At 36.2% G+C, this 10,263-nt stretch overlaps 1 pseudogene; it reads right to left on the reverse strand.

The window, feature by feature from the left end:
- Positions 1–4,339: 4,339 nt before the first annotated feature.
- LOC149531652 (large ribosomal subunit protein eL19y pseudogene) lies at positions 4,340–9,366 on the reverse strand (annotated as a pseudogene).
- Positions 9,367–10,263: the final 897 nt, after the last annotated feature.

Genomic DNA, 10,263 nt, shown 5'->3' on the forward strand with positions numbered 1-10,263 from the left:
GGAAAGAGGGAAAACCTCATGGGAAAAAACCTCCCCCAAAAAGAGAGATGAAAGAGGATGCATCGATGGATGGAGTAATCAAGACCCCCCATTACAACATACATCCAGTATATACAAAAGAGAATAAGAGAAGGAAGAGAGACAGAATAGGCTCCCCCCCCCAAAAGAAGAATGCCAACAGGTGAAAGCTCCTCCGATGAAGAAGCTGGTCCAAGAATGCAAAATGGTGTTCCTCCCCTTAGGAAGAAACAATGCCTAAGGTACAGTCCTGAAGATGTGTGTTGGCCCAAAAAATTGCTCAAGTATCCCTGTACTGATGCTGAAGTTCACCCTACCCAACTATGCTGAAAAGAATGAATGCAAATCTGGCAAGGATGTCTGCTGAACCTATTCCACTGAACCATCTGTCTCCTCTACTGACAAAGAGCCCTCCACTAATTACTATTCATAAGGATTCACAATCATGCCAACCTATTCAAATTGATCATGTAGAGAATGGACATGAGGGTCAGAGTGAGCCCTCACAACAACTGTAGAAGTATCATCATCAATGAGAAGATGTGTGTCCTCAAGTATGTCTCCCAAGTCAAATGAAGCTAGAGTTGGAAGACTAGATGTACCATGTTGAGATGGACCTTTCACTATGGCAATATAAGCATGTGGACTGGACTGATGTGACCTCTCACTACAACTGTCGATAAAACCTCACATATCTGAACCTGTTGAAGCACTATCGCTAGTGTCACTATCAGTTTCCACTGTGTATGATGTGCGGAGAGGAGTAGAGGAAAAGCTTAGAGAACTTTCCTCAAAAATCTCATGAGTCTCTGGATCAAGAAGTCTATAAGCCTTTACACTATCTTCATAACCAATAAAGGTACAAGGCCTAGGTGTTAGTGCCTTACAACTCGTGGAAGATAGGTTTGCCCATGCTAGACAATCGAAGACTCTAAGGTGACCCACAACTGGTTTTCTGCCGCACCATGCCTCAAAAGGAGTCTTGCCATCTAAGGCTGGATGAGGAGACTTGTTAAGTATGTGAGTAGCACTGCTAATGGCTTAAAATTCAAGTGTAGGATTGAGAGACTTGGCCTTTATCATGCAACTTGCCATGGTCTTGAGAGTCCTAATCCTCATAGGTGTAACATCTATCTTGTACAGACTGAATACTGGTGAGTTCTAAAGATCAATCCCCTCAATTTTGCAAAAGATCTTAAGTCTCGTATCAACATATCTATTCTCATTGTCCACTCTAAGTACTTTGATGGATTTCCTTGACTTGTGTTCAACATGAGCCTTGAATTCTTGAAGCTTGTGAACTACTTCATTCTTGTGATGAAGGAAAAAGACCCAAGTGAATCTGGAAAAGTCATCAACAAATGCGAGTATGTAGCAGCCTTGGCTGACTGAAGTCACTACAAATGGTCTTGCTAATACCATGTGAACTAGCTAAAGAACAACTGGAGCTCAAGAAGACTTCCCTTTATCATAGTTCTCCTTGAGATGCATATCCAGTGAACAAGATGAACACTCCCCCTTAGACAAGCTGATATTGGGTAGACCTTTGACCATGTGTTTTGAGAAAAGTTGCTGAAGAGAGCGGAAGTCAAGGTGACCAAACCGCTCATGCCATAAGTTGATGTTTGAATGTGAGTGAGTTAACAAGGCTTGAGAAGAACTCTTAGGCACAAAGTGGGAGAAGTAATAAAGCCTCGTGCCATCATTGACTTTCCCAACTGCTACCAATGAATCATCTTTAAGACTTCACACCATCACTGAATCGGGAAGGAACTCAACCTTATGACCATCTCCAAGGTGAGTGATTTGGTAAACTGATAGGATATTGGAGCTTAGATTTGCAACATAGATTACATCTTCAAACTCCCCATCTTCCATTTCCACATGTCCTTTCCCTTCAACTTCCATTTTAGTATCATCTCCCATGAAGATGTGCGGTACCTTTGACTACTTCAATGAAGAAAAGTCTTGCTTTGAAGAACCCATGTGGTAAGAGGCACCTAACTCAAGTATCCATTGTGAAAAAGAATTTGTGTTTTCCATAAGTGCTTGACCTTTACCCTTTGAAGAGTTAGGAGTAGAATCCTTGGAAGTACTTGGCACTTGAATCTTATTCTTCTTGAGTAGATTTTCTAACTCATCGATTCTTTTTGTTTTGCAATGATGCTCATCATGATTTGGCTTTTTGTAATATGCACAAAAGAGTTTGTCATTCTTTTCATTAGTTCCTTTCTTGTTTGAAGAAGAACCATCTTGTTGAGAGGATTCATGTTGTGTCTCAGATTGTGTTCTCTGCTTCCACTACTTCTTTTTGTTGTTTCTTTTTCCCCCTTGACTAGATTTGGAATCATCACTAGCCACCAAGGCTTTGGTCTTAGATGACTTGAGAAGTCCAAAATCCACTAAGTGAGATTGTTCAATAATCAAAATGTTTGCAAATCCATCAAAGGAAGGCTTCTGGTAAGCAGATCCCATGGTCAACTTGTGAGTATTAAAACTCAAAACAAAGTTGGCGTACTCAAAAGGTAGCATTTTTAGGATGTGATGCATCAACCTTTCATACTTCATGGGATTTCCACAATCTTTAAGGAGTGCCCTATACTCATTGACCTTAATGATATAATCTTGAATTGTGTCATAATTCTTAGGATCCAAGAGAAGTAGATCATCCTCAATCTAAAATCCCTTTTCTTCATCCACTTTACCATACAACTGTTCAAGTTTATCCCAAGCTTCCATAGATTCTGAACAATTTTTAATGTGGAAGAGAAGATCGCTATGTACACAACTTCTAATAACACCTAAAGCTCGTCGGTCATGAATTGTCCAATCAATGAGTTCTTTAGCATTAGTAGGTTTGGTAATTGTACCATCAACATATAAACTATATCCTTTTTCCATTAATCTACTCAATGCAATATCTTTCCATGTAGAATAGTTGCATGAAGTTAGAGGAGGACATTTAAAACCCATGATGCAAAAATGAAAGAGCACAAAATAGAGACACAAGAATACAATACACACCCCCCCTTTCCACTCAATCAAAAGACCCCCCCAAAAAAGATGCTTTGGCACTTTATAAGTAGTGTGTTTACAATGAGCCACTTGTCAAAATGAACAAAGTGGACTTTCTGATTTGGCTTTTACAACTACCTTATAAGGCTAAAATCTATCACTTAAGCACTATATCTTAGTTTTACAAAAATTTTGAAAAAGAATGAAAGCTTACAATGCCAAAGAAGGCCTAATTTTGAAAGTGAGAAATTTGTCTACACAAGCCTAGAATCTGACTTCAGATTTGGAAAGTAGATGAAAAAATATGCACTTTCAAAAAAAAAAAAACCTGAAAAGGTGACCAAATGTGCTCGTACGAAGCTTCTAAAGTTGCAAAACATAGGATTATGCAGGTATAGTCACCAAAAATGCAAATTCTGAAAAATCTATGCACCAAAACTAAAAAAAAACACCACCAATGGAAAATTCAAGAAATTCTACCTGATTTCAAAAAAAATTGCACCTGAATCAGAGTTTGAATGTCCAAGTTAGGAGCTTGCAAAGTCAGGCTACCAAACTGAAAAGCAATCTGGAGAGGGGTCTGGAGGAGAAATTGTGCAATTAAATTTGATGGTCAAATGGCCATCAACGTAGTTTAAAAATGCCTAGAAATGACATTCAGACAGGCATCAAGTTTAGACCTGTAAAATGATGATGTCAACAAGGAAATGTTTCCTTTGGATGATGTGGCAGCTGAGGTGTGAGTTTGTACTATATGAAAATGACATGTGTCAACAAGTGGCTGTCCATGTGAATGACATGGAAATACTGACACTAGTTTCCACCGTGGCATTGACACAGCAAGACATGGCAGTCTGATGACAGGTGTCCTACTGGCCACGGGGTAGATACGGATTAGTGGTGTGGCAGTCTCCAAAATGGGCAGGAGAGGAAGTCTTCGGTCAGGCCAAAAACACCTCTGCAGTGGGAGAATCATTGTGTCAACAAAAAATTATGCAGTCATCATTGGAAAAACTTCAAGTCGCTTGCTGAAAAATGTGCAACGAAAGGAGGACATGCCAGAGACTAAAAATCTCGATGCTAGAAATCGTAGGATGCCGCCAGGTAAGCCAAAGTCTGCGGGTGGGAAAATGGTGCCAGATTCTTTACAATGATGTTGGACTATGAAATCCAATGCTGATTATCTGTGGATTAATCCCACATTGGTGGGGGCATGGAAAATTTTGTGCTTTTTATATACAGCGTTCTGCTATTAACATAATGAAAATGTGCCACCGAAAATGGGTGGCTGGGACGACTGTGACTGTTATGTCACCCTTTCACCTGAGCCAGATTTGGTTGATCTGGCCGTCAATTTGGGGTGGTCGGTGCCAGTTGATGGATCTGTGCCATGTAAAAAATAATAATATCCACCAAATGTGCAATACGAGATCTGACAGCCCGTACTACAGTAAAAAATTTCTCTGACTAAATCCGAAAAAAAATAATTTTGAAAAAATAGCCAATTATTCAGATAATAAATCCAAAAAATAGCCAAATAATGCAGAGAAAAAAATTCAGATTCGAAAAATAAAATTAGATCAATGAATTAGATCATACCCAATTTGCAAATCGGTGCCTTTGGGTGTTAGTTTGCAAAAAAAAATTGCCTCACGGTCGACTATGGCCAAAGTAGGCATGCTTATAGTCAATTTTCACCGGTTCAGCATTTTGGATGCAATGGAGAGGTCAGATTTGGTGCTGGACGCTCCTAATTTTTGTAGCACTCTGAATTCAGGCTGAGGTGATGAAGCAAGCAAGAGGTCTCGAACGACTTGTGAAGAGAAAGTCTCCAAGCTCTGATACCATGTAAGAATTTTCCTAAGGGAAAAATTCACCCAAGAACTAAGAACTCAAACACAAGCACAACTATAGACCAAAAATGGAGAGAGTATGATCAAAATAACAATGTATTCAATAATTCATACTTTTGGGTACACAAGGAGTGCCTGAATATAAAGGCTACAGGAGAGATTCTAGAATGCATAGAAGTTAGCACCATGATGTGTCATACAACCAAGAACATGTCCACCAGATATGGATTATCCTCCATTAAGCAAGGAGGTAAGTGTTGTGATGAGAGGATAAGCCTAGAAGGGTGGGACATGCAAAATAGTGTTGTAGACACCATGTGCTCAAATAAAGGTGCGAACTCCTATGTTGTCAACATGGCAAATCACAAGGTGTGAAAACTCCTAAGTGTCTCACAAATAAAATAATAAAATAATGCAATATAATTAAATAATGCATTAACCTAAGTAAACTTAAGTAAGTGTAAATAGTAAAGTACTAATTTAGACCAACACTATCTTATCAATTTGTAAATCAAACATCAATGTTCATAGTAGACCTCATACTTATCAGACATCCTTCTCATGAAACTCACAACCCTATTAAAATGTGTCAAGTATTTACATAATTCTTTGAATCAAAGGAAAATCACATCAAGACATACAACCCAAAATGAGATGCAACTAGATCTATGCTCTTTGTCCCTAAACCACAAAAGATTCTAAATAATAGAGAACTAAGATAAGAATCAAAATGAAACTAAGTAATTTTTTTGTTCTTTGTATTCATTCCTTTGAAACAATTTCATCCAAGTTTCATGCAAGACTCATAAAACACACCAATAGATTAGAACTATCTTCTATCTTTTTTATTAGTCACACAAGAGAGAAAATGTTGAAAGAATGGTGGAATCATACCTAGAGCTCAGTTCAATAGAGTAAAAAAACTAACACATGCAACCTTGGTGGTATCACATCTATGGAAACCTGTCCAAGAGTTTGGAACCAAACTTCTAATAAATTGGAACTAAGCCCATACAATGAGAGAAGAAAGAAAGATATGGAAGAAGAAAAATTCTAGATCTGATCTTATGATTCCATTTTTCCACTTGAAATTCTTCCATATGTTAAATCCAATCCTCTCTTTTCTCTCTACAACTGAAAATTGTATCAGATCTCATCATTCTTTTTAACAAACATACAAAATATCTTCCTAAATTATGAGAAAAGTCCTTTATGATAAACTATCAAATTTTATGGAAAAAATTTCCAAAATCCACATCGAAAAAATTTGGAGGCAAAAAAAAATCCCTGCTAAGGCCCTCTCAAAATTTGACACCTACCCATTTCACTATTTTATCAAAAACTAAAAATAAAACTGCTTGTACCATAATGCAGTTACATAAGGAGTTCCTTGGAAAGAACCTATCATAAATTTACCCATTGATACATTTGAAAAAATAAATAGAAAATATGAAAACTATACTTTGAGAGCTTTCCATCAATATATAATAGTCCTATGTCTGATTAAAAGAAATGCCTTAGAAGGTCATTTGAAGCTCCAAGCTACAAATTGATTCTCAAGTCTTTCAACTTTGAAAATATTTGATTTTTCAATATTAAAGTGTAAACTATACATTATAACCTATCTTAATTTAAAATGCATGTACCTTCACAAGAGGAAAATAATCAAAAAATTATTTTCTCAACTCTATATTTTTCCTCCTCTTTTTGAATCTAGGTCAACCCAAGTTTAATCAATCTCATATGTGACAATCACTGATTGGATGAACTTCCATCTCATCTTGACATCTTATTTTACCTTTTGACATGTCATCACCATGTGTCACCTTCATCTTGGTCCATATTTCCTTACCAACATTGTCAGTCATCACATCATAAGGACTTGGACCCTTCTACCATGTAGACACCATGTGGTGCTTCCTAATTGGCTTGTGGACTACTAATAGCTTTTGATATTCTAGCACATGTCATCTTTTCATTGGTCCTTGCATTGTCACTTTGGTTATTTTTTGAGCATCTTTATTTTGTGAATTTGTGACTACCATCAATTTTTGCCATGTGGCATGATCTGGTGCATCCATCTAGAATTTTCCACATCACTATCTCCACCATGTCATAACTGCCACCTCATCACCCTACCACATGTCATATTTTCACATTTTCTCTTGTATAGTCAACATCTACCACCTATTTTGTGACAATGTGATAATGAATGACAACTCACCACATGCCAAACCTTCCATGTCAGCACCTCAATTTCTATGGTAGGATTGGAAACTTGTGCCATGTGTCACTCTACCATTCATCATCAGGATGCCATGTGTTAGTCTCTAGTTGGTCACCCTACCACCTTGTCTCCTCATCATGCACGTGACTAGTCAAAATTTCTCAAAAAGCCTGCCAAGTTCGCTATTCGAGTCCCACACATTCATGGTCTATTTGCATCTCAAAAGGAATGGCCTTTTAGAAAACTATGATTTGTACCTTCCCTATTAAAATAAACTAAAAAATATAATGCACAGTCCATGCGGGATAAACTAATATGCATTTTCTCCATTTAAAACACTAGCAAATTGGGGCATTGATTTCCAACATTGTTTTGAAAATAGTTCCTTGTATTAATGTTAGTATAAAGTCTCAAAAAGTCTTTGCATAGGTTATTTATTATTTCATTGAACCCTATCTTATCTTGATTGATGATGGGAAGAACCCTAAGAAACCTTTAGCCTCTCAAAATTTTGATCAAAACTGAGTCTGTTTGATAGGATCTTAGCAACTTTTTTTTCAAAATCAATGCTTGCAAGAGAATGCACTAGCTAGAGGCTATAGAAATCTATTGTCTCTAGCCCTATTTTAGCACTTTCGTCATATTCTAAAAATACTTGTACCAAACACAAATAGTCTATGCTTTATTATGCTAATTATCAAATGACCCTCTATGATGGGGACACAACCCAAGCACAGAATGGACACAATAGGAAAGAGAAAATTCTATTAACTGTGTAAATATTCTATTACATTAAGTATAGAGAAAATAGACTTCAAAACATGTCCTAAGGGCTTACAATAGTAATAATCTGGAGATAATTTCTCCTTTTAGCACCTCCTCTCAAACGCCAATCCAAACTGCCCTTTTCAATGCCAAAAATGTTCTTAAATAGACCTCAGAGGGTTAAGGATTAGGAAGACATTCTAGAAAGTGCTAGTAGGCATCCACTAACCAAATAGAAGGCTCTAGAAGTTGCATTAGAAGTTGGTGCAAAATTAGAAGAATCTATAAACGATAATCGAACTTTCGAGAGGCATAACTTTTGAACCGTAGCTCTGATTGATGAACCATTTACATTTTCAAAAAGCTCTCAAAGAACTCTATAGCCCTATGGACAGCTTTGCTTGTCCCCCATTTTTTGGCCCTGTTAGAGGTCATTTAATGCCCCTAACCTGACTTTGAAGCATTCTTAGGAGGTCTCCAAAAATTGAAAAACTGTGATAACTTTCAAACCATGGGGCCTTTTGACCTAATTCTTTTTTTGCAGTGCTCTAAATTACAATTACATTCATTTGGCCAATTTACACCTTCTAGTTCACCAAAATGATGGCTTAATTACATACTCCTATTTTTTTAACATATACACATATCCCAAGGTATTCAAATACTCTATCCTAGAACACTGATAGTGGAACTATGAGAGTTGGAACCTTTATTTGACCCAAATGGTTATCCAAAAATGAAAACACATGAAATAGAAACTAAGTTTAAGTACATTTTTTTTGGTTGACACAAGATTGCCCTTATACCTTTGGATGCTCCTGCATCACTCTGCTTGGATATATAACTCTTTTATCCAATGTTATAAATTTTCATATCTTATTTCTTCTTTTCTCCTCTAACAACATGTGGTGTTGGTGTTCTTGTTGGCTCTATTAGGTCTAATACCAACCTTTCCTCTCTCCTTGCAATATTTCTTTCCTGACTAGCCTTTTTCTTTGCACATTTAGCTTTGAATTTATTAGATTATGTCTTTTCTCTAGCTTTTTCTGCTTTAGACTTATGAATACTTTCCATTAACACACATTTATTCATGAATAAATTACCATTCACTCACATGTACATGTCATGGTACATGTGTTTATCAATCTTCTTAGTCTCCCTATATTTGCATAACAATCATCATGGGAATCTCATCCACCTCATCTATAGAATCCTTGTAGGCAACCTATCCATTCTTTTACCCTTTTTCTTACCATATCCAAAATGATGACCCTTTCTCTTTGCTTCCAAAGTATGGAAAGAATGAGCATAAAAATGAATTTCTATTGGCTTCCTAATCACAAATCCATCCTTTACTAGCTTTCAAATGTTCTACCTAGAATTGGCCATGGAAATTTCATTAATTTCATTGGGTTCAAGTTAGGTTTTTCCCTTTTCACAATTTAGGACACTCAATGAAAAATAGTTTTGTAGCTTCAATAACACCATTTTTTCTTCTTGAAGTTTTGTTATGATATTTTGTTCAAAATTAATAGTTACATCTTTATCAAATCAAAGCATCTTGGCTAGTTTTCTACTATGAAATTCTCCAAATAGATCTTTTCTCACTAATGCATGTAATAATCTTTATTACCTTCCCAAGAGTGCCCTCAATGGCTTCATCACTTAGTCTTTTAATGCCACATTTTCTCAAACAATTTGTATAAATAATATCAGCCTTGTAACCATGTCACAAGTTATTCCTTCACTTTGTTTTTTATGGTAAAATAAAAACACCACCCATAAATTTTATCAAGAATGATAATATGTTCATAGAAATTTTTTTCATGATCATGGATATTATATCTAAACAAGAGACTTTTAGTCCACAAATATAACTTTGCAATTTGATGAAATCAGCTAGGCCCCAAAGTGGGTTTAGGTAAAAAAACATTGAACTAAAAGACTTGACATTAAAAATCCTTTGATCAAACTCCTTGAACTGAGTCAATTCAAATTGGGCCATTGATTCAATTTTTAATAACTATTTTTATAAGCTATAATTCTCTCTTAGGAAGGCTATGAGATGGCTTTAAAAATTGACCAAAGTTAACAATTGGGCCCTGAGATCTGACATATTTATTCTTTGGTTCACATTCTTTTATCTTGTTAGATTCAATTTCACGATGACATTTGGGTCAAAAGATATTGACCATGAAAGTTGTATGCTTGAAACTACCTACAAATAAACATGTCAGAAAACAATAGTGTGTTCAATTTTGGCTTTGAAAATAGGTTAGACAAACACTTGATGGTTTGAAAATAGGGAACATGAATACTATCAATTTGGGAGTATAAATCTCTAATTTAGGCTCATGAAAAATAATTTGGGAAAATTGGTAAGTG

The sequence above is a fragment of the Cupressus sempervirens genome, chromosome 11, assembly GCF_028749045.1.
Source record: "Cupressus sempervirens isolate cs-2001-9-10 chromosome 11, ASM2874904v1, whole genome shotgun sequence".
Taxonomy (NCBI): Eukaryota; Viridiplantae; Streptophyta; class Pinopsida; order Cupressales; family Cupressaceae; genus Cupressus; species Cupressus sempervirens.